Source organism: Bactrocera latifrons, unplaced genomic scaffold (assembly GCF_001853355.1).
Source record: "Bactrocera latifrons isolate USDA-ARS-PBARC rearing strain unplaced genomic scaffold, ASM185335v1 scaffold_174, whole genome shotgun sequence".
Lineage (NCBI taxonomy): Eukaryota > Metazoa > Arthropoda > Insecta > Diptera > Tephritidae > Bactrocera > Bactrocera latifrons.
The window spans coordinates 584,097-611,064 of NW_017535230.1; positions in this window are offsets into that span (position 1 = coordinate 584,097).

A 26,968-nucleotide genomic window follows, 5' to 3' on the forward strand; every position below is an offset into this window, starting at 1 on the left:
CACGGTTACTCGCGCCATATAAGTCGCGTGTCTGCATGACTGCACGTCGTTATTGGAGCCCGATTCGCAGCGCAAGCACAATGGCTGCAACAAAACAAAATCACAAATGAATGGAACACTGCTGGGAGGAAAACTTTTTGTTCCACTGAAAAGGAGACGCTGCGCTTGCAGACTCCATGATCTGCGCTTTTCCGCATATATCGATGTGACAACTGCTGAATTTTGCACAGAAGCCAAGCCCTATCGCATCCCTAAAATACATACGTGTGCCTCATAAAAAGTTTTTAGGACAGAAGTAGAAATATCAGGAAGCAGTGAACTCACGTTGCACTTAATAATATTCCTGGCACTCGAAATTCCCAATGACGGAGACAATAATAAATTCAGTTCTCTCCTTTTCCATTTACTATCGAATACATATGTATATATATACGACTGTTTATACCCGTAGGTGCGCTCTTAGTTCTTAGTTTCCACACGTTTGTCAATATGGTTTCTTTGCGATTCCCAGCTGGGAGCTGCTGACCAACTGTTGGACGGCGAAGGCCGATGAACGATGAACGATCACTTTACAAATACTGTGTCCGGCAATTAGTATTCATCGATTGTGATCGCCTGGAAATAAATGCTAATTTGTGTATGTTTGTAGCTCTTGCACTGCCAGATAGCCAGACCACAATCCATCTTTGGTTCGTCTGCGACAGGAAAAAAACGAACGATCACAGCAAACAACGTAGTTCTAAGATCGCCATCGTAAGTACGTCATTACGGCGGCATCCTGGCGATCGCTGCAATAAAAGAATGTCAGGTCAACAAGATGTTAGTGATCACAAGTTAGCTCAGCGACATTATACACGCTATGAAGATTGTAGCAATCACTAGCGAGGCATCAATGGTCGCAATGGTCCTCATTGCTGCAGCAGCTGTTGACTTCAAAGCTGTGATTCTACATTTATGTATGTACACACAGGTCGGAATATTTTAATAGAACTTATCAATGGATGATAGACGATGTAGAAATTCACAAGAAATCAATATGAAGTGCGTTAACCCGTATATAATTTGAGATTTTCTTTCTATTACGGTTTTCATGAAAGTGGTCTATTGACTAAATTTTACTTATTGGAATAACTCATGGTTCAATTCTATGTGTAATGCTTAATCAAAAACGCCCAACGAAATTGAATGCTTGGACGCGAGGTTCTCTCTATCAGAACCAGATGCATTATTATTATGTAAGACCGCAACGAACATTCTGTAACACGTGCCTTCGAAATCTTTAAAATTTTAAACCCATTCTTTGAATTAAGTTTTAAAATACATTGTCGTTTGGAGACCTGCCTTCCAGCTCATTTACATTCCGTCTTTTAGATTTAAAAATCCTAGTTCAGAAAGCACAGCGAGGCTACTATCGTGACCCGAAAAAGTTTCTGAGAGTTTTGACTCTAAAATTTTATTCGAACATTTTATCGAATAGATACTTTGCTTAATTCAAAGAAAAAATTCATTTTCTAATCAAAAAATTCCTAAATTCACGCATGGATACCACTCTTCACAAAAATTCGTTCAAAACGATGATTCACTAAAATTAGAAGGGATAACACGAATACTATGGTATTTATTGTGATTTCGATTAGACCTGCTTTGTTCCCCTAAGAGTTAAGAATAAGAACATCTATGCTCATTTTACTCTTTTTCCGTGGACTTAGCCGTTGATAGGCTACAAATTAATTCACTTGAACAGCGTCATAGTACTGTAAACATTGAAAAACGAATGTTGGTAAATCATCAATGGATACAAAGACCGGATTTGGCGAGTCATGTCTCTGCGCAAGATCGTACTGACGCCACAACAAACAACCAAAATAGGGCATTAAATGCGAAGCTAACCACTTATGGACGTCAATGAAGAAACTACTTAACACATTAGAAAAATATTAATTAAGTACTGGCAGTGAACGGATTTGAATTAACCGACGAAAAACTGACGCCAATAATGGTGTTAACAAATGGCGCTAAGGTTCGCCATGAATACTAAACTGAAATTAAATATATTTGACTAATTAAGTAAAGGAAAAAGGAGTTCACGAATGATGAAGGAAATTGAAATTGCCAAAAAAAGGCAAACATAACTCCATAACCAAAAAAACTAAGTTTATATAATAACAAGTAAGAAAGGGCTAAGTTCGGGTGTCACGGACATTTTATACTCTCGCATGATAAAGTGATAATCGAGATTTCAGGCGTGGTTGTGAACCGATTTCACCCATATTTGGTACATGTCATCAGGGAGTTAAGAAAATATTATGTACCGAATTTCATTGAAATCGGTTGAGTACTTCCTGAGATATGGTTTTTGGTCCATAAGTGGGCGACGCCACGCCCATTTTCAATTTGTAAAAAAGGTCTGGATGCAGCTTCCTTCTGACATTCCTTCCGTTAAATTTAGTGTTTCTGATATGGAAATGCCTAAAATAAACGACTCTGTAGAGTTTGGTTGTCATAGCTTTAGTAGTTTCCGAAATATGTACAAACAACTTAGTAGGGGGCGGGGCCACGCCCACTTTCCAAAAAAACTATGTCCAAATATGCCCCTCCCTAATGCGATCCGTTGTGCCAAATTTCATTTTAATATCTTTATTTACGGCTTAGTTATGACATTTTATAAGTTTTCGGTTTCCGCCATTTTGTGGGCGTGGCAGTGGGCCGATTTTGCCCATCTTCGAACTTAACCTTCTTATGGAGCCAAGAAATACGTGTWCCAAGTTTCATCATGATATCTCAATTTTTACTCAAGTTACAGCTTGCACGGACGGACGGACAGACGGACAGACAGACATCCGGATTTCAACTCTACTCGTCACCCTGATCCCTTTGAAACATATAACCCTATATCTGACTCTTTTAGTTTTAGGACTTACAAACAACCATTATGTGAACAAAACTATAATACTCTCTTTAGCAACTTTGTTGCGAGAGTATAAAAAAAAACCGTTTCTCGTTACGACTGATAACTGCCGAATGACACGCATCATGTTTTGCTCCAAGGCCTGAATCGGCAATGAGACCACTGATTGATGCGATGTGCGCGAAGTGGCGCCGTCTTCAATTTCAGGCATCGGTTATCAATGTCGCTTAGGAAGGTCGATAGGCTTCAGTTCTTGCACAAGCTGAATTTTGTACGCTTTCAATTTAGAACCTCGTGGTAAAATGCGTTAGCTCCTGCTATAATTGTTTCACTTCGTGCTGGACGTGGTCTACAATTTGTATTCAGTCGAATATTATCCAATAATGGATGCTGAGTCTCAAGACGAATGATGGCGTTGCGAATACATGGTGCTTTCCAAAGTAAACAGGACTTTTTGAATCTAGCGCCCCCTGGTGGCGCCATCTATATGTCGACTGGTGCGTTAGAATCTTCTATCTTTATCGATTTTCCAGTGAGAAACTCTTGACATATTATCGAATTTGGAAGTGAAGTATTTGCGTTTTAATTGTCTGTATGTTTGTGTTATCGGTGCGAAAAAGAGCTTCGAACAAAAAGCCAGCATTAAATTTTGTTTTGAATGTGGTAAAAATGTTACCGAAACGTTTCAATTGAGGAACAAGTTTATGTGCACGAGTGGCTTCCACGTTTTCAAAGTGGTTGTGAGGACATAAATGACTATCAACCTGTGGGTCAATGTAAATCCGTGATCACCGGGAATTCCATCGAAACTGTGCCTGAATTCATCAAAAATAAGAAATCATTATTGAAATTCATGAAAATGGATTGGAACATCTCCAAAACATTGATTTATCGCATTTTGACTGAACATTTGGGCTTACGAAAGGTGTGTGCACGATTTGTTCCACACAAATTGACTGACGACCAAAAATTGTTCAGAATCCAACATTCGAAGAACAACTATTTGACCACAAATCACATTTTAACCATTAACCACTCCCCGTACTCACCTGATATGGCATCGTGCGACTTCTTCCTTTTCGGAAAAATGTATTTGCCCATGAAAGGAAGCGTTATGCAGACGTAGAGGTCATTCAAAAGGCTTGCACCGGCATAGTGGCGCCCATACCGTCCAACGAGCTAAAACACTCGTTCGACATGCTTTTGGACACCGTGCATAGCAGCAGAAGACCATTTTGAATAAAATAAATTGATTTTGCCGAAAAAACCGTTTGTTCTGTGTATTTTTAAGTTATGTTTACTTTGGAAAGCTCCTTGTAGTACGCTCTGTAGGCCGCTTATGTGGACTATAAGTTGAGCAAAGCGCGTGAAACACATTCTTTACAGAACGTAAATTTTCGTAATTAAGTTGAGCGATTTGTAAACGTTCTTCAAGCGTAAGTGTTTCCTTGATGAAATGACAAAAGCTATTGAAAAAGTACTTATGCACAACTCATAAAACTGAAACCAGGCTAAGATATACAAAAAAGTAATTGGCGCCCTTCAAAGGTGAGGTAAATTTCACTAACCCAAAAAAATCAAAATCATATGGCTGAAGAGGATATCAAATGAATAAACTACTAAAAATCATTTAGCTGGTTAGAAGGCGTGTACGGAATTCAAGACATTAATAACCTTCTTTATAATATCTAAATAATATAATAATTATCATTCATTACATACCGGAAGAAATATCGCAAACATTAGCGTTACAAAAAGACGAATGACTATATAGCTCTTATATTGTAAATACAGAAGATTTCCTAAACGAACTTGATTTTGATGGGTCAGTTTGTAAGGCAGTGGTCCGATAACGACTTGAGGGACTAGTTCAAGGACAGACAGATGGATAGAAATGCAGACGGATAGATAGACAGACATGGTTAATCGCCTCAGCTCGTCATGCTGCAGGTCGGGAGAGAGTTCCGAAGGTAAATGTAAGATTTTTATGGACACTATTTCGCGAACTACATATAGCCGGGAAAATTTAATCGTAGAATTTTTTTTTTTTTTATTTTACTGATATTTTATGAACGCGTGCCTTGGCAAAAGAGTGAGAAGGAGTTCGTAAATGGGCATAATCGGACGCTATTAATCTAAAATCTACAAATTTTGAATATCTATAAGAAACACTAAACTAAGATATAAACCTAATATTTAGCACAGAAAAATGTAATGTCTCAAGATACCTGTGGATTACAAATTTTGAAAAAAAAATGGCCGTGGCTCCGTCCTTAAACAGATTTAGGGACATACATACCTCCCAAACCACTAAAGCTACTACTGACAGTGTACGAATGGGTAAATTCAGATTCTAACCCCGCCCACTCTTCATGTAATGGGGTTTGTTAAAAAACTGTTAAAAGTACACCAGAGACATAAACTTTTACAATCGAAATGGAACAGAAGAGCTTTGTAGGAGCCGATCGCACAATTGAGCGATGGTCGAGAGACCGCCCATATCTTCAGACCAACTCGACTAATTTCAACCAAATTTGGTACATAGGATAACTTATATATTCCCGTGTTACACTAGGGAGTTGGACTCTAACAACACCTGCTTCCCACATAAATTCCATCTGATTCTTTCACTTTTCAGTATACAAATCAAGAATTAATCAGGACCCTAAATAAAACTTTACAAAAATACTTCCTTAAAGGTCATTGTAGTTCGCAAGAGTATAAAATGTTCGATTATACCCGAACATAACTCTTCCTTACTTGTACTATTTGCTTCGATTATGTTTGTAAATATATTCGATCAAAACTTTATTTGGAATTATTTAAAATAACAGCCGAAACTAGTACTTTGTTTAATACTTGAAAATTTTATACAACAATGGGTAAAATTGTTATTTTAAGTTTCAAGTTTTTGATTGAAACATTCCATAGAATGGCTCCGCGTTAAAAAGGCCTAACAGAAGCTCCAAATGGAAATTCGCTTCCTTAGCAGAGAAGGCTTTGCACTTAAAACAATGAGTTCCCTCCAAATGTATACTAACATATACATATATAGTATGTATATGCACTGTATGTATCTATAACTGTTTGCCAGTTCTGCCATGTTGCGACAGCAAGACTGAAGTGAAACGCCGTTTGCGCGTTGACATCGCCATCAAAAACGTTTGACGTGGTTTTTGATTGACAGGAAACTCATAAATAATTCATGTCATTAAATCATGTTACATTTTTTACCTATGTTCGTACGACCACTTCGTCGTTTTCTTTAACTTCCACTTTTTCCCACACCGCCGGCTGGCTCCTACACACTAAATAAATATGATTTTTTCCGAGCGATTCTTATCATTTGCGAAGGTTCTCAAAACCACAATGGACCGCGTCTTGCCACAATACTACACTAGAAATAATTGTTCTTATATGAGTACACATATACAAGAATGTGTCTGTATAAAGTGAGTAAGAGCATTTAGCTATATACATATGTATGTATGTGTATATATGTATATACATATGTACGTATATGTGCATAAGTAGCACACAATAGGTGGATACATTGGAGCCTTGGTAGAGGTACGAACACAAACTCATATGTACGCACTCATATTTTACTTCATGCAGAATAAGACACACACCCATATCCATCACAATCCTTGTAAGTACTTCATGTAGGTTTGAAAGCCTCGTTGGAAGCGGACGACATTTGTGCAACGACATAAAAAATTTCAAATATGTCCACTGTAGCATATTCCGAACACCTTCCGGACAGAATTACTTACATTTAAAAGATGGCAATTTTTTAGCTATCAATGGGGAGTTGCGTAAGAACAGACTTAACCGAGTTGTATGAATCAATTAAAGTGTTTGAAGTCATTCATAGAACTATAATATGAGTCCTTTATTGTGGGAAAAGTCGTTCATAATGGTTGAGTATATTAATTGGCCTTCATGACTAAGTTCCAGTATAAATGAACATTTGAACTTATGAAAATATTAATATTAATTTAAATAAATTTTATTACATCACCAATAAAAAGATAAAACATTAAGTACGGTTGCATCCTATAATCCCTTTACAAATAAAGAACTTTCCATACAAGAGCTTGATTTTAACCGCTCAATTGTATGGCAGCTCTGAGCTATAATGGTTTGGTACCGGCGGTACCGACTGTTGCAATTAAGAATTATGGACGCTACCTTGCTACCAATGATGGTTAGATATTCTAAAGCAACATGGATCCCTCCAACATTGTTCAACATTTTTGAGGGCTCCAAAAATTTAAAAAAATATAATATTTGAACGATGTGTCACTAAGGGTTTTCAAAAAATCGACTTTTGTACAATGTTGATCCTTGCGGGGAAAAACCTGGTTCAAGTGGTCTTTTTTTGGTCACCCCTTCCCAAAAAATTTAGAAACTTCCCGCGAATATCTTACTCCTTTAACCCGTCCGTAAAATACGTTTTCTGAACGTCTTCAAAGTAGGCCTCAAATGTCTGCCCGGTGAATGACTCTCTCAAGTTTGTAAAATATCCTAAGTAGACCAATTTGTCTTTGTTATGAACAAAGCTGAAATATGGGTCCTTACGTTGGATAGGTGGAAAATAACTTTTTCTTTGACCTTATTCAACGTCAGTCATGAACGACCCAAAGAATTCTACGGTTTCAGCTTAAATCGCATCAAGCACTGCTCTAAAAAGGTCTCACCACACTTGCCGCGCCGATAGCTGTTTCTTTTATATATTTCACGCAGTATCTGCGTCAGGTCATTGAAGCGCCTACTGACTAAGCGATATCGCGCATTTACAAACTAGTCAAAATTATTTTTAGTGGCCATAAGAATATTTAAATATAGTCAATAAAACTGCGAGGAGTGCCTCCCAGGAGCTATTAGGCTAAGTAGTTATCGAACCGTAACCGTATATATACATAGTGGCAAAAAGTGTCTGGAAACTTTGTTATATTTATTTTGGCGCCTTCAGAGTAATCCCAGTAAGTAAATATGCCATCGATTTTTCGAGTCCTCAAAACACTTTTCATAAGCACTTTTTGGGATGGCCTTCAGCTCCTTTTTTTTTTTCTCTTCTATCGACAGAAAACGTGTTCCATTTCATAAATATTGATTTGTTTGCGTGTCAAATTTATCGGCTGTCTCATCCGCAGTTATAATGCTATCCATGAATATGGGATCGGAATTCGCACAATCAGATATGTCCAAAGAGATCCGTTTATGGTACATTTTTTTAGAAAAGTTCGGCTCTGTCGGGACGTTTCAAGCAAGAACCCGTCATACCCAAAATATCCACCAAAATCATTCGAAAGATTCGCGAGAGATGTCGAGCTCATTTGTCATCTTCAACACAACGATTTACCTACACTTTTTTTTATAATTTCATCAGTTGAAGAGGTCGAAGGTCGTCCAGAACGAAGCATGATCTCTCGACCGTTTTTGAATAACTCGCAGGCTTGTGTTTTAGATAAATCTGAACCAAAGTAAGCCTTTTCCAACACACACGATATTTTTATCCATTGTTAAAATCGCAACGCACTACTGAGGTGTACCGACTTAAGCAGCAGCTGTTAACAAACTGGTTGACAGATCGCGCATATATTTTTATACCCTGAACAGCATATATTAAGTTTGTCACGAAGTTTGTAACACCCAGAAGGAAGCGTCGGACACCCTATAAAGTATATATATAAATGATCAGTACGTTGAGCTGAGTCAATTTATCCATGTCCGTCTATCTGTCCGTATATATACGAACCAGTCCCTCAGTTTTTAAGATATCGTTTTGAAATTTTGCAAACATCATTTTTTCTTCAAGAAGCTGCTCATTTGTCGGAACTGCCGATATCGGACCGCTATAGTATATAGCAGCTATACAAACTGAACGATCGGAATCAAGTTCATTTATGGAAAGCTTTCACATTTGACAATGTATCTGCACCAAAGTTGGCACATGTTATTTTTTAAAGCAACAATGTAGTCTCTGAAAAAATTGTTCAGATCGGCTTACTATAGCATATCGCTGCCATACAAACCGAACGATCGGAATCAAGGGCTTGTATGGAAAACTTTTGTATTTGACGTGGTATCTTCACAAAATTTGGTACAGCTTATTTTCTAAGGCAACAATATAATCTCCGAAAGAATTGTTCACATCGGATTATTATAGCATATAGCTTCCATATAAACTGAACACATAGTTACTAAAAGATGTGCACCTGTGAAGGGTATATTAGCTTCGATGCAGCCGAAGTCAACGTTTTTTCTTGTTCATAGTAATTAAGGACAGGCCAACCAACTTAGCAAAATATACTTTTTTGAAATATCGTTTAACGGGGAGATTCAATTGTAAGCTCCTAATCCATTTTGGATGAAGTTATTGTTATAGTCCTGATAATTTTTAGGTATAGAAAGTTTTTTGGTTGATAACCGGGGAAAATGGGTATAACCGTTTTCGCGATTTGGAACTTCGAAAGATCTATCAAAGGCAAAAACGCTTATTTTATACAGAGAAAATATGAATGTTCTTTGGAGCATTTTTTAAATTTATTGTTTATGTAACAAGTAACGGGAAACAAAATGATGTAAACATTGTTATAATTTTAATATCGGATATTATATTTTGTACCCAACTCGATTAAACTCCATTTTATTAACTTTTTAAAGGAATAAAATTCAAATGTTCGAGTTGACGTGAGTTCTACCCCAGGAAAAAAACCTTAATTTTGCAGTGTTAAAGTAAAAAAATATGTTCATACAATTAGTTTCAACATAATATCTCATCATTTTCTGAATTATGACAATCTCTGCACTTGACTGCTTCCATACTTTTCCATTTAAATTTACATTACAGAGAAAAGTCTAAACTAGAAAAAAAACGTTGATATGAAAAATCTGGAAAAATATTGCAAACACTTTTTAAACTTGAAAGCAAACAAGTTTTCCATGAATATGATTATGCAAAATAAGCGTCTGGCCACACGCCTGTAATGCTTCACGAGCCGACTCGACAGCCGTCCGAAGCTCGCTTCCACTAAGCCGACTCAGGCGCATCAACCATACACATACAATGATACACACAAACATACTACGCAATGCTCGGCCATGTTGTACAATAATATTATATTTTTACGCAATTATAATTTATTTCACTTCTTTACGAATCTGAACCCCCTCCAAAAAAAACCCACGAATAATTAAGTCCCCTCTACCATAAACAGACACCACTTTGCTTTGAAGAAATCTGACTGATTTCGCCTTTTGATTTCTTCTACTAAACACACTTGAAGCATGTTATCAATTTTTAGAAAGAATCACGGAGTTGAAGAACACAAGTATTTTAATATTTTCGTCTCTAATGTACGTATTGTTAATTAATATATTAAATAATAATTAATTATTAATTAATGTATATATTGACATACTTATGTATGTATGTCAAGTAATTTATATAATTTTAAACAATTTGCTTTCTTTCTGGCACTCGCACTTTCATCTATTTTCAATTTACCTTACAATATTTAAAGATATCATGCCTTCCTCATACCATCAAATTTTAGATTTTGTTTCGGATATTTTGCTCTGAAATTTAGCGCTGGGTTTCCATCACAGCAGGACACTTTTAATTTCTTCTTACTTCTTCTTTGCATTAATGCTTTTAATAAGATTTGAAAAGTTTTCTATTTTGCTCTGTTTGTTGCATATTTTATTATTTTTCCTTTTTTTTTTTCTTTGTTTTAAAAGGATTTGCTTGGTCCTCATTTATTTGCATATTCCCTCACCAAGAGTAGCCAACAAAGTTTTTATATTTTTAGTAGCACTTTGAAAAAATTATTTGCGGCATTCCTTTCATTTCGTTCATTAGGAGTTTCTTGCGGTGTTAATTTAGTTTTCACCACTTGTCACTCGGCCTGGATTCGGTAGCATTACTGTGGTTTCATATTAATTAATAATTCTCTTATGGTCAGCTCGGAAATATGTGTAGATGTATGCACTGTGTTATCATTTATTATTAAAAGATGAAAGACCGTTGACATTTAAAATTTAAAATACAATATTAGTTGCTTAGTTGCTTTAATGTTGTCTTGGTATTTATTGTGTCTCTTTTCGATTTCTGAGAGAGTGGCTTTTATTATTTTATATCAAACACATTTAGAAAATAGTACAATATTTCAGTATTCAATATTTCATTCGTCATACTCTAATTTGTAGTCTAATGAACTTTGAAATACTTTCAAATAGATAATAAAAACAAAAAGCTGCTATAGTTTCCGAACAGTTTTTATGGAGATCGTAGAGTAGCTTTGGACAATAGATTATGAATTTCTTGAAGATCATTCAACGAAAACTTTCCACTTCGAATGACAGCTATATGCTATAGAGGTCTGATATCGGAGGTTTCCACAATTGAGCAAAAATGAGTGGCCTTGGACGATTACCAGGTGTACCGGTATGAAGTGAGCGTTCAGATACAAATGTGTTAGTATGGACTTTTTGTCCTGTAGGAGCCTTAATTTTGGTAATTCTGTTTGGTTGGCTGATGTTAAAACTATTCAGTTAGCCTACAGTCATTGACAAACAACATCATATTTTTTCATTGTGTTCAAAATTCCAAATTTTGTCCCGAAAAGTTATGATTTGCGGAAAGCTTAAATTTTTTTTTTTTTTTTTTTTTTTTTTTTTTTTTTTTTTTTTTTTTTTTTTTTTTTTTTTTTTTTTTTTTTTTTTTTTTTTTTTTTTNTTTTTTTTTTTTTTTTTTTTTTTTTTTTTTTTTTTTTTTTTTTTTTTGAAGAAAAGTCCAGCAGAGTTGCATCGAATACTTGTCGAGGCAAATGGTGATCATGCTCTATCAGAAGCAATGTGCAAAGATGGTCAAAGAAACAATGATTTTGATGTGAGAAATGAAGAACGTGGAGGATCACCAAATAGTTTGAAGATGCCGAAACCCAAGCAATATTGAATGAAAATAATACTTTGAGTCAAAAGCTTCTAAAAACTAGTAAAACTGTCAATTTGAACCATGCATTGATTGAAAATCGACCAAAATGGGCCAGAAAACTCGGCATAGTAATTTTGTTACACGACAATGCGCCTGCACACAAAGCAAAACCGGTTCAATCAAAGTACTTCACTGGGGGCTACTACCCTACCTTCCATAAACACCAGACCTGTCACCTTCCGAAGAAGTCGAAAATCTGGTGTCTGATTGGGTTGTTTTAAACAAGCAAGCAAGAGACACATTGAATCCATATTTCCCCAGATATAGCTCTGCCATATCGAAGAGTGTCAAAACTCTGCCGTTCGAACGCATCCAAAAACGTATTTCTTCCGAAAGATGACTCTTGAGTGGTCCGATGAAGTTTTATGTAGCGACTGTTTTTTGTGACTTGAATGTGGAGGGTGAATACAATAGATACGTGATTTTTCTTAGCAAAATAAACTAGCTCCATATTTCTGTATTACTCGAATGACCGTCCAAGACGAACAATACTGGTGTAGCAGCTGATGGTTTGACGGGTTTTATCAAGTTTGGAAACCATGTGACCCCAACCTGTTTGATGACATTCGTATATTGATTCTGGCGGTGCTCATTTTAACAATAAATCTGAGCGTTTCTTTCGTGGAAATACAAATAGTGATGGAAAAGATATTGCGCCTGCACTCATACAAACAATAGTTGTGATCGTAGATTCCCTCTCCGCAGAAGTAAGGCTACCACTCTGACTTTTACCACTGCTTAACAATACTTGGCGTAATTTTAACCGAACGACACTTATGCCTATTTTATCAAGTTAAAAACATTGTTGACTGAATAATTAAAATTGTCCATTTCCTTTCCAAGTACATATAGTACATTGGAAAGCGGAATGCTAAATTTGGGATGCTTTTTAAAAACAAGCGCAGCCAATTCTTACTTCCCTAGAAAATGGGTGCATAATATTACTTTTGTGGTTGATAGGCTAAGTACTTAACATCCATTATGCTTAGACCAAATAATTTCGATTCCAGCGTCAAAACATAATCCACCAATATATTTTCAAAATCTACGGAAAAATGGTTTGGACCCTAATTTGGCGTTTAGTATATGTATATATATATGTATATATATATATGTATATACATACATATATAGTATTGCCATATCTGCCTATTTGTCAACGAAAGAATATAAGGAAAATCTTTATACCTCGTTATTTTCGTTAAATTTCTTCGTCCATTAGCGCAAGCTTCCTCAATATAAATTTATCGTCCAGCAAGTGCAGATATTCGAGGAATAGTGATTTTTGCAAATTATTTTATTATACAGTACCATGGGTTAAGTCAACCTTTCGGTGAGAGTACTACATGTTTAATCATAGCATTAGTGAGTACGTGGAAAAAGGGAATGCCGACAATACCATCGGCAGAATCGTTGATTAAAGAGCGGAATTATGAGTCGCCGAAGTCCAAAGCTGTTACATCAACACATAACTCAATACGTCTACCGTCAAAACCTTTCAGAGAAACAATAAAAAGATAACAGTGGCTCGCAGATAATGCAAATTCTATTGAACATAAATATGTTTACTGGATAAGTCATCAAATGGTGATGAAAATGAGGAGACGGTTGAAATTAACAATCCCAATTGTAACGATTTTTGTTGACTTACACTATATTTAACATTTAACATGACACTTTTTTTTTTGAAACGGATCCGAAGGCCGCCATGCATAAAGTAAATTGAGTTCTACACGAAAAGATGAAGGTTGCCTCGGAATTGGATCAAATAGAATTATTTTTTTAAAGTGCCCAAAAAATTCCAGCAGCAATTGTACAGTTACTTTAAAACTAAGTACCGTTTCTTTTTTCGTTCCGCTTTAACCTTTAAATTGGCAAAGCAAATAAGTGCTCAGACAGGGAACAAAGAAATTTTATATTTGAAATAATTCGTTTTTTTATGAAAGAAACTGAGTGTAAATTATTTATAATTTTTAAATTATAAAATTTTTAATTAAGTATACTCTGTAGATTTCAATGAACCTTCCACCAGCCTCAATGTACGTAGAAGTGCAAAGAATGTTCTCACCGTTGCAGAACTAAAAAAAAATGTGGAGCATCACTAGAGTTCTGGAAACGGGAGAATTGCATTGCATTTTCGGAATAAGAGGGCTTAATTTTAAGCAGTAAATTGTACCGTAAACATAAAACGCCCATGACCCCAGCTCTAGCTGGGAATAATACGGTGGGCTCGTTTATAATCCGTACAGGTAATTGCCATTCGCTGACTGCTATATCGAGGGCCAAAGGTAGCTGGTTCGAGAATGCGAATATACCATTGCCTCAGATATTTTACCTCATGTTCGCTTACGCTTCGCATTATTGCCAAACAGAAGTGCGAAAAAAATAGTTTTGTAGTTGGCCCCAGAAAAATTGTTCAGATAGATGAAAGCAAATTTGGAAAACGGAAGTATAACAAAGGTAATTACACCCATATATATAAAATATTACGTACTCACATATTTTCTCATATTTCAGGTAGAAGAATTAAAGGTCATTGGGTATTGGTTATGGTAGAGTATGGGAGCGAGGACTTGAGGTTGCAAGTGTGTCCTGAGAACGTCAGATCTGCTGAGGTGCTCATACCAATTATAAAGAACCACGTAGCGGAAGGGTCAATTATATTTACCGACTTTTGGAGTGCATATAATTGCCTTTTCGATCATGGATATGAGCACCGAAGGGTCAATCACAGTGATCCCGAAGATACCTTTGTCGCCCCAGACGGGACATACAGTAAAAGAATTGAATCACAGTGGCGTATTTGTAAACGATTCTTTCTAAAAGAAAATTATTGTAATCAACACAATTTCACAGATATGATTATTGAATTTCAGTGGCGTAAAACTATACGAAGAAAACGTGAAGATCAATTTGTCAAGCTTTTGCAAACAATAAAGCATAAGTATAAACCTTGAATTTGTTTTTGATTTTATTTAATTACAAACTATTTTATATATTGAAATTTTTTCAGGTATTTAGGGTATAAAATTATTCCTTACTTTTCTTTCCTTGACAAATAGGCAGATAAGTCAGCGGCAACTATACATATTGTCTCTTATACACATCTAGATGTGTATAAGAGACAGATATATATATGTATATCTGGAGAACGTCACCTTTTCATTGATACCTATTTTATCCCCTAATTCGGGGGATTCTATTCTAATATTTCTGTACCGTTTCTTGGAGGGCAATTATATGCTTATCCATACATGGGTATGAAAACCAGAGGGTGAATCATAACGATCCCGATAATCTCTTTGTCGCCCAGACGGGCCACATACCCAAGAATTAAATCGAAGTATTGAGTGAAAAAAGGTTTTTTTAAAGGGAAATTTCAGGAACCAGCAGAATTTTGGAGACATGATAAGCCATCGTAGCTGCGGGTAAGGGGGTCCAGGAACGAAACGGAAGTTTAGCTTCCTTGACTCCAGAGGAACTGCTACTGTTTGAAGAGTATGCCAGTCAGGATGATGACGACAAACCCTCTTACAGCGGCGGTATGCAGGCAAAATCGACTACGGCCACTGAAAAAGTTGCAAGCAGTTTCAGCTGCTCGGACTCGGGGAGTCACATCGGGTTAACACTGAAAGTGCTCTTCCCCCCTCTACCACCAGCAGGCAAACCCGGCGGAGACGATGACCCTCATAATAAGGGCATGACTGGTGCCAGCTTGAAGTGGTACCTTCGGAACCTCCGTAAAGGGAAGACTCCTATTGTGACAGGGTTCTAGCAAGGAACAAGAAGCAGCGGGGCTCGAAGCCGCTGCCCAGTTAACGCTACTTCGACCACCCTGCGAGATAGCGAAAACGCTGCGCCTTCGACCACCCAGACACAAACCACGAAGCGGAAAGCGGGCAGATCAAGCCACAGGGGATCCCCAGGTTTAAAAGCCTGAAGGGCAACAGCACTAAGGCAACCGAATGCAGAAGGCCACCTAATCCCGCTCGGTGGGAAGAGAGACGACGAAGATATTCGAATGCTCTAAAAAGCATCCAAATGATGATTCTGCCTCTCAACTACCCGGCGAAGACGTTATGGAAGAGAAATTCAAAGGCACTGAATACGCAGCGACCTTCGGTTCTAAATTGAACATGTTCATTGCGGAATGCAGCAATATATTTAGACGCTTTTACACATTTTACAAATATTAAATAAGATAAGAAATATGTAATTATAATAAATTATGCAGTCCACATATATTAGATAAGGCAGAGACGGTACAAAAAAAACATACCCATATTTTTAGTTAGATACATAAGAATCCCAAAATAGTATGTATATAAGGCTTAAAAATACAAAATTAAAATTAAAATGAATAAATTCTCACTCAGTTAAGGTCTTTAATTGTTATTTTTCATAGTAGACCAAAGCTTTCACACACCGGTGGAAAGGTTGCAGGACTTCAGGTGGTCTCTCCATTTCGTACGCTTATGCTGGTCTACCAATCGAAGAATCTCCACTTTAAAATCCCTTATTCGGGAGTCCGCGTTCCACTATTCTTCAAGTCCGGATGAAGCGAGCGGTAACTGCTGCGATCACCATAGGGAATCGACTCTCGCCAACGCATACGTCCGTAGGAATGGGCAGACAAAACGGGAGGTTTTTCGATCGAGATAATTATGGCCAAATAGTTTGATGCGAGGGTTAGCATGAGTCGCCAGGTTATGCTATTATTCAGGGCACCACTAGCAATGGTAATATCAGGCGAGATATTACAGGTGCTCATAACTATGGCGGGGGACTCATCATTCAAGACAGAGTGGGAGCTTTGTTGAATGTTTGAGCTCCTGGAGACCATGAAGGTCCTCTGTTGGCCACTCGGTGTGAGCGAAAGAACTGTGCGCAGATTGCACAGCCGTATAGGCTGGTGTTGCAGTACTGAGTTGGCAAAATGCGGCCACGTAATTCGTGGTGCACTCCCAATGTGTCTTAAGGCCTGAGCAGGTCTTAAGATGGCTCCATCCATTGCATGTGTGACACCTGACCGGAAAATTTCTCCGGGCCCGGGTTCAAATCAACGCCACAACGAGTCAGAAGGATATGGAACAACCCTGCTGCAAGGCATTGCTCAAACGACGACAAATTTAGATTAACATTTACCGATTCAAACGGGATTAGATCGTCGAAAAAACGCCTCTTGGCCGGATAAAATTCGGACAAATCCCGGTGCATAGAACCGGCTATCGTGGAAACTTTTATGTTTTATTTTAATGCATACTTCCCGGCTGAAGGTGTTGAAGGCATCCAATATTTTTCTCAAAAGACGACAGAAAATTATTAATATTAACAACTTTTTAAGTTATAGAAATACAATTTCGTCTCTATACGGCACAGTGAGGTGAACTCTACTACTTTTGAGGAAATTATTTCAACTGAGAAGCGACTTTAGTTTTGTGGACAAAGGTACGGTTCGTTAAATTTAGCAAAGTTAGCTGGGTCGGCTTCACAGAATTTACTGAGATCACCTTCTTCGTGATACAAATTCTTACGAACGTAATCGTTGGTGAACGTCATTTCCGAAAGGTGATAAAATCTGATACCGCCCGCTTCATCCCGGCTGAAATAATCGTGGAACCCCACCCCAATTTCCCAACCGAAGCTGTTTCAGCTGCTGAGCGCGAAGCGAATAATTGATCTGAATTTGAAGATTCGGCAACTGGTAAAACAACATAGGCGGACAAAATGAATAGAGCATCTGAAGTCTTGTAACCTCTCTACAGGGCTGAGTGAGCTTTGGACTACTGTCGATGCTTCGTCTAACCCGAAGAGATCATAAGCTGTCATGACCATGCCTCTTCGGCCCGAAGATGTGTTACTCGACGGCTTCAAAAACGGCTACTTTCACCTACAAAGCAAAATCTTGTAGCTTCCGGTTAATGAGCATAACGAACTGCTTTCCAAGAAGTCTCAGGTGGAATGTTTTCATATAAACTATCCCACCAGTCGCCTGCTTGATGCGAAGCTGCCTCCTAGGAACATTAAGAGGTCGTTCCTTAACTACTTCGGCGATATTAAACAGTTCTCCGACCAGATTTCGGACTCTACAAACTGCAGACAACCACTGACCGCCATTCACAGTGGAGCCATTAACAACTTCACCGACTTCTCTCAGTGAATAGCAAGCAGACGACAAGCTGCGACATTGCCACGAGAATCTAGAGAAACCCATACATACATATGGATATATATCCAGAATCAATCTCGACATACTAAATATAAGTACATATGTAAGCAACGAGTCTCCGCATGACTCTAATCACCTCTCGGTATGCTTAGGAACAAATTTATTAAACTATTAGAAAGTGAAATTGATGATTTACAAATTTAAATGTTAATTAGTAATGGAAAAACTTAATAGTCTCAAATATTTTTCAATGCAGTAATTTTTCTATTTACGCAATTTAAAATTTCAATTTCCAATTTCAGTTCCTTCATACATTATCTTCGTTGTGCTGTGGAGCAACTATTTGCCTTCTGAAAACGAAATATAGGTTTTCAAAAAAGTATTTTTATTGAATTTTCAATTGTTCATAACATTTTTTTTTTTTTTTTTTTTTGATGACTCATGCCTAGCTCTTGACCGATGCAACGGCTGCTACTATGCCGGTCTCTTTCGACCATTTCCGCGATTTTATCACAATTTTCGACGACGAATTTCCGGAGCGTGGCGCATCTTCGACCATCTCTATACCAGAACGAAAACATTGAAACCATCATTGTGCGGTGGAAATGGAAACTGTATCGGGTCCATAAGCTACACAAATTTTATTGGCGGCTTGAGGTGCATTTTTGCCTTTATCGTAGTAGTACWGTAAAATATGCCGTATTTTCTCTTTATTTTGCTCCATGTTTGCGACGCTATAACTCAGGAACGACTTAAAAGATAATCAATCAAACACGTGTTAACGCGTAAAATGAGCTTTCCAAAAAGGTATAGCATGACTCGATGAGACGAATAAAACTAGAACTACGCGTTCTCAGCGCCAACTAGCGAAAATACCGCAAGACTTTTTTGCCAATCTATATTATTGTTCTCCCCACCCTTTGGTAGAACAAACAGGTGACCCCGAATTAATTGAAACACGCGAATAAAATAATAAAATATGAGTGCGTAAAATAAACATAATTATAAAAAATATATTATTATCATTTTTTTAAACACGCGAGTAAAGTTAATAATTTATAAAAAAATACAAAAATTATATCTACTGATATTTCAAGCTAAGAATATTTCTATTTTTTTCTTATCTTAAATATAATCGTTTTGTTTCCTAAAAAAAAGTGGAGAATGAAAAGAAATCTAAATCTAAATGAAGAATTAATTAGAAGCGAAGAATTACTAAACTTAGAGAAATTCCAGGAAGGTTTAGATAAAACATTGTCAGAAAACAATTACTTATTTTAAAAATAATGATGACACGGAAGGTACGCTTTATTTGACAGCATGGTGCGGAGACGGCTAAGTGATCGTAGCAATCCTTTGGCACTGTCGAATTCAGCGTAAATATGAAAAAAAAAAATATTATTAAACCTCATTAAATAGATAGATAGATAGTATATTAGTCGGTAATGCACCTAGGATCTATTGCGCCCTCTCCTAGATCACATGTCCTTCCAGAGCCCCAGCTGCCTGAATAGTTCCAGGAGTTTGGCGGGCGCTACTGAGGTGATGTGATCCCTGCTGATGTAAATGAAATCCAGGGCTTTAAGCGTTTTTCCGCAGATTTCTGTGCAGACCAAGATTAGGTGTGCTGGTGTTTCCTGTTCCAGGCAGAACCGGCAGCTAACACAGAAGACTATCCCCATGTTTTACAGGTGTTTCCTGAGCTTGCAGTGCACTGTGCAGATCGCGACGAGGAGACGGAATTTTTCACGGGGGTGGTGAATTAGTTGCTTGAACCTTCAGAGATGGTACAATCATAGAAGCAGCTTGTTGTGGCGCATACGTTCTCTTTCCAATCTTTCCTCCATGCGGAGCAGCTCCTTAAGAGTGTGGGGTCCTTCCGCAAAGTATGGTTCAGGTCCCAACATCTTGTGCCTTCTCGTTTCCTTTTATTCCCTTGTGCCCATTCACCCAAATTAGGTGTACCCAGTTACACAAAGAATGCGGATTACCCTTCTATGCATTCCTCGACTAAAAGCGATTTGGTACGTATGATCAGACCGCTTTTAGTGCCGCTTGACTATCACTGAGAATAGCTATGCGCTGGTTACTATAGTTGCAGCTGAGGTTGACTTCAGCGCACCAACATACGGCAAAAACTGGCTTAGTACGTGGTCCCGCAATACCTGCCTCAATACCTTCCGGTGTTTTTGAGCCATCAGTGTACCACTGAATGGTACTGTCTTCCAGCAGCCTTTCCAGCGTGGAATCACTCCACTCCGTCTTGCTGCCTAGGGTAACCTTGAAATTCTTTTTGAGGTTTATTTTCTTCGTGGTGCCATATTTAGGCATAATGTGCCATAATGTATGTCATGCCATATTTAGGACACCGTTTTAACGATATTTTTTAAAAATATGTGGTTTTAATTTTTAATTGAAAATGAAATCATTTAGAGAAACATTTTAATTAAGTTTTACTATCAAAACAACTTACAAAATACTCAAAAGTAACTTAAAAATACACACTTTTACTTTTTTTTATGTTCATAGGTACTATCTCTTAATAAATCCCAAATATAATACTATTAGTATAACATTCACAAAAGCAAAATTTATACGAAAAAATGTATTTTCTTATCGTTTTTTGTTCATAATTAAGCGTAGACACTGCTCACGCGATTATAGCCGAGTTAACAACAGCGCGCAAGTTTCATCTTTTCGCTTCGTAGCGCCAATTGGATATTCCAAGCGTAGCCAGGTCCTTCTCCACCTGGTCCTTCCAACGGAGTGGAGATCTTCCTCTTACTCTGCTTCCCATGGCGGGTACAGAGTCGAATACTTTCAGAGCTGGAGAGTTTTCGTCCATTCGGACAACATGACCTAGCCAGCGTAGCCGCTGTCTTTTAATTCGCTGAACTATGTCAATGTCATCATATATCTCACACAGCTCATCGTTCCATCGAATGCGATATTCCCCGTGGCCAACACGCAAAGCACTATAAATCTTTCGCAGAACTTTTGTCTCGAAAACTCACAACGTCGACTCATCAGTTGTTGTCATCGTCCAAGCCTCTGCACCATATAGCAGGACGGGTATTATGAGTGACTTATAGAATTTGGTTTTTGTTTGTCGAGAGAGGACTTTGCTTCTCAATTGCCTACTCAGTCCGAAGTAGCACCGGTTGGCAAGAGTTATCCTACATTTGATTTCCAGGCTGACATTGTTGGTGGTGTTTACGCTGGTTCCAAGATAGACGAAATTATCTACGACTTCAAAGTTATGAATGTCTTACTGACTTGAGGGCCTAGTCGCGAGTGCGACGACTGTTTGTTTGATGACAGGAGATATTTCGTCTTGCCCTCGTTCACTGCCAGACCCATTTGCTTTGGTTCCTTGTCCAGTCTGGAGAAAGCAGAACCAACGGCGCAGGTGTTGAAGCCGATGATATCAATATCATCGGCATACGCCAGCAACTGTACACTATTATAGAAGATGGTACCTTCTCTATTTATTTCTGCAGCCCTAATTATTTTCTCCAGGAGCAGGTTGAGGAAATCGCACGATAGGGAATCGGCTTGTCTGAAACCTCGTTTGGTGTCGAACGGCTCGGAGAGGTCCTTTCCGATTCTGACGGAGCTTTTGGTGTTGCTTAACGTAAGCTATCGAAAACAGCTCTGAAATCGACGAAGAGGTGGTGACCTCGGTTCTTTTGCACTTTCCGAAAACCAATGGTTTCGGTTGCAGCTGTACGTAAAGAGTTTGAATTGCCGTCCAACAGTTCCCTTAAACCGAGTTGTTGACAAGTGCTCTCAGAGAGCAGGAGTGCAAGCCGAGTAGCAAATCGTTCGGCTGTCTATTGTGATTGCAGCTTCTCGACGTCGAACCTTCCTTGTGTTTGATGGCGTGTGTTTTTTGCTGCCCAGAGGCGGATGCGAATCTTGGCTGCAATCAGGTGGTGGTCGATGTTAGGACCTCGGAACACACGCACATCTAAAATACTGGAGACGTGTCTTCCGTCTATCACAACGTGATCGATCTGGTTGGTGGTTTTTCGATTCGGAGACAGCCAGGTAGCTTGATGTATCTTCTTATGCTGGAATCTAGTACTACAGATAACCATATTTCGGGCCCCGGCGAAGTCGATCAGCCTCAACCCATTTGGCTAGCGAATAGTCTCTCCTCCCTACTTTGGGGATGAAAATTACTTTTGCAGTTCTCCATGGCTCAGGGATATACGACATCACCAGGCTGTCTCTCATCAGCCCAGCAGGTGTGGCAGGAGAATGTCCATACCATGCTGCAGGAGGCCCAGGAAGACTCCGTCCACTCCCGATGACTTATAGCTGGAAAAGGAGGGCAGTGCCCACTTCACGGAGTCTGCAGTGAACAGATTCCTTGCAGTCAGCCAGTCTGAGCGATCCGGCCTATGTATGACCGGAGCTGGGGTTAGGTCAACTTGAACCGTCTCCGGGAAGTGCGCTTGTAGGAGTGTTTCTGCCCTCTCCTCCGCGCTTGTCGTATAGGTCAAGTCCTTTTTAGGGATAATCCTATGTCCGTCTTACCTTTCGACAACACCAGCCTACGGGGTCGAGGGGACGTTATCACAGAATTTCCTGAAACTGTTTGTCTTGGCAAGCCTGTGCGCTTGGCCTTGTTGAACAGCCTTCAAACCCCTTGTCTAAGCGCTGAGAGTTTACTGGATAACCAAGGGCAGATATGTTTACTGGTTGTCGCTTTTAGTGGACAGGCGTCCATAATGGACTGGTTTATGGCACTTAGTATGCTCTCCAGTTCAACTGTGGTGGACCTACCATCCGCGAGTACTTACGGCTTACGGTTCTCGTCGGCTGCGGGTTGGGGTTGGAGCGTTTTCCACTGGCTTCCTGTGGTCTATCTTCACGGATTCTCTTGGACCTGGGTGGCTCCTGAGGAGTTATTTAGCCGAACCGTTGGCACCTGCGCGCCGTGCATTATTAGGAGATGGGTTGCTTCCCCTGCTCCTATTCAGAGCTCGCTTTTCAGCTATCTCCGGAGTCATGCCGTCTTGAAGGAATCTAAGGTACCACTTGAGAGTGGCTCGGCTTATTCCTGCTCTGCGTGGGTCATCGTGACCTCCTGGGCGTCCTGATTCCTGGGTACATGGGATATTCCCTCGTTGATGTTTCCTTTTTCGTTCGCCCCTCGATTCCACTTTTGTGAAATCACCCTCCTCTCCGCAGTCGATCCTGCTCGAGGGGGTTATGGGGGCGGCGTTCGCGCGATGCTATGCTATGCAGCATCATCCCTGATGGTTGGGAAATATCGTGCTGTGCTACGGTTTAAGCCCCTGCACCGCGACAAGGTGCTTACCATTCGCAGACATTAACTCATTCACAATTCTTTGCAGATTTTTGACAGACCAAATAAAGTATTCTAAATTAATTTTAATTTCAAAATGTATATGTCTTTAACCATGTAAAGAGTTTTTTTTAATGTAAATTAAAAAACAAACAAAGAACCTATTGAAAATTATCAGCGGATATGTATGTCGATCTTAAAAGATGAAATATTTTTGTCTTATAAGAAGTTAAATTTTTGGATATCAGTTTGTTCGTTTTTAGTTTTTACGAGATATAACATAAAGTATCAACTGTAGTATACGTAGCAAATCTTGAAATTAAAATTGACTTTTTTCGCAGTATCACAAATAAATTTTTAGAAAGAGACTTAGAGATATTAAGTGACCGGTCCTGCTATAACGTGCGAAGTTTTTCGCTTATTATCACGAAAGCTTGTCTCCTTGAGAAGAAAGATTAATATAACCAATTTTGGGAGGTCACCTCCTTTCCTTCCTTTCCTTTCAAGAAAGATGCGGTAGTGTCATTATCAGACGGACGTTTACGTTCAGAGGAAAATGTCGCATTATCTTCTTGATCATTAAGACATGTAAATGATTGAAACAAGGTTTCGCTGCCACTGATAATTGTTAATGCTTGCGTAATCGGATGACTTCCAAATGATGAAACATTTTTAATGCTCTCCACGTAAGCTTTAAATTCAGCTGCTTCAATAAAAAGTTCTTCAGTAGCAGTGATTATCTTTTCTCTGTACGGTCTTCCGTCCTCTGATACTTCTGATCTGTAAAAACATAAAAAAATCGTAAAAAATAAATATTCTTAAAAAAATATTGCATATCTTAGCATCTTAAACTGGTGGCCCTACAGTATTAAGCTGTCTTTCCGCTACCTCGCCGGGCTGACATGGTTGAGAAAACGAGGCAGCGGTTTCGAGCCCCGCTACCTCGCCCGTGAGCGTACTCAGTTTTGCCTTTACGCTCTTTTGCAGAGGAGACACTACTTCTTCTGACCCTGTTCCTCGACAGTACATCCGTCACCTCAGGAAGCTTCCGCTGGCGGAGGTACTTCAGGTACTACTTCCAGCTGGCACCAGTCATGCTTTTCTTACGAGTTGTGGCCGGGTGTACCTGCTAGTGTTAGAGGGGCAGTTCCTCCGTTTAGTTCGTGTACACCCCTTATCAGCAACCACGCTGGTTTTATCGTCCTTTTCATCTTCCATGGACGTTCCTTCGGTCCGTTGCCTTCTTTTGACCCTTGGCTCAACACGGTGAGCTATTGGCTCTACGTTTTTGTGACTTTTGTCCCACATTTTATTTCGTTAAATTGATTGCTTTCGCAGTATGACATTAAGAAATTCACGTATTAATTTAAGTCGGAATCGGTCGGCCGGGCCCCAAGGCATATGTAATTATTGATTTATTACGCTTCAAGTAGTTTTCAACATTACCGTTACATGGGGAATGGCAATGGTAACATCCCATTCTATATATGTATTTCATTTTGCTTATATACTATTTTAGGAACCTTATCTTATATATGTACTATTGATATGCATTGCAGCATGTTGTTTATTCAGTATGATATCTGGTTGTTTTCAAAATCCTTTATGCTTTTTTATTATTATTATTCATAAGTGGGAATGTTACATAAGTGCAATTCTTGAACTTGCTGGTGTCACTTCCTGACGTGGTTCGGTTTCAATGTTTTACGTAAAGACAGCGATCGAGATAACGGTGGGATCTAGCCTATATACGGCACAAAACCGGGCAATATCGTCAAATCGATGGAGACATCGACCGCAGGGAGACTACCCTAAAATGTCAGGGTATAGTTTTCAGGTCAGGTAATTTCAAGCTCAAAATATTCAATATACGTGTACCGTGTACATTCCACAATTACATGTTGCCCTACAGAATATCACTCGAATATAGGTGCGCTACTTAATGGTGAAAAACGTTTGGTACTAGGCGACTTTTACGTGCATCACGATATTTGGCTCTCCTGCCTGTCAAAAGATCGCAGGGGAATGGAGCTGAATTCGACATTCTGAGTTGATAAACAACATAACCTGGTAACCTATACTAACTCTCGCATCAGACCATCCGACCATAATTATCTCGATCGAGAAACCTCAAGAACTTTAACAAAGCTAACTGATTCGGCTTCACAGAATTTACTGAGAATACCTTCACTCTTTACCCATTTCCACGGACGTATTCGCAAACGAACGTCAACTATGCAAGGTGGTCGCAGCAGCTATCGCTCGTCTCATCCCGACTGGAAGAATTTCGGAACTCCGTCCTAATTTCCAAGCCGAAGCAGCCGTTTTAGCTAGCGAGCGTGACAGCATGCCGATCCCTGTGATCCCTCAATAAGGGATCTCAATTTGGGGATTCGGCAAATGGTAAATCAACAGAAAGAAATTAACACTTTCACCCACTAAATCCACAGCGCCCATATTTACAAACTGGACAAAGGACTTCAGACTTCATCTTAATGATGCAGTCAAGATTCCGACTTTCATTAATCCTACGATTCTAGGTGTGACTTTTGACCGCGCTAATCGCCAAAGTACAGAGAAGCAGCGAAATTCCCAAGTCGCCTGCCGGCAGCACATGGAGAAAAGACAAATAAACGTTGTTGGCAACTTACAAAGCAATCGTCCGGCCGGTCCTTAACTACTCCACACCAATATGGTCGCCTGGATGTAGCGAAACGCAGACGGAGGAGCTTCACACCTGCCTCGTGAGGTCTCCTATCGAACTCCTGCATAGTCAGGCCCTTATGCTACCAGTTAAAAAGTATAATGAACTATTCCCCAGGCAGTTCCTTCTGGGGTTCTTTCGCAGAAATCATCCTTGCAGTCACCTGCTTGAAGCGAAACCGGCTCCTAGGAATATAAAGAGGTCATTACTCAACTACTTCGAAGATATCAGACAAGCACTGACCGCCTTTAACAGTGGAGCCATCAACACCTTCAACATTGTCCTGGGTGCAATGAGTCTCCGCATGACACCTCTTTGCATGCCCTACCAACCCCACTCATCTGACACGCCTCTCTCTTTGGTCCGACCCCGTCGAAACAGCAAATTTCTTGGGCCTTCCCTTGAATACGTCGGCGACAACTTAATTAATCTTTACCATCCTAACGGAGATTAGGTGTCCGTTAAAACCACAACAACCCTATGCAACATGTTACGAAAATATAAATATCCAATTGCATCCCGAATAGTTATTCTTTAAAGTTAAATGGCAATTGAAAGTGTGACTCTTTCGTAACTGTGCCAGCGACCAATTGGTAAGTACAATTAAATTTTTTTACAAGTAAAAAATAAGTTAAGATGCATTTGAACACATACCTCATGTTATTCTTATTCTTCCCTTTATATAGTTGCTCACATGAATTTTCGGGGCATATGCCGTTTTACCCACGCACCATTAGTCAAACTAAAAAGTCTGTCTAAGATTGAGATTTCAAAAGACGAAAGACAGCGGAGCAAATTTACATACGGCGCTGTTAAAACTAATTCTCGTTAAATATTTATTTCCGAAGCCGAGTAAATTGCTTGAC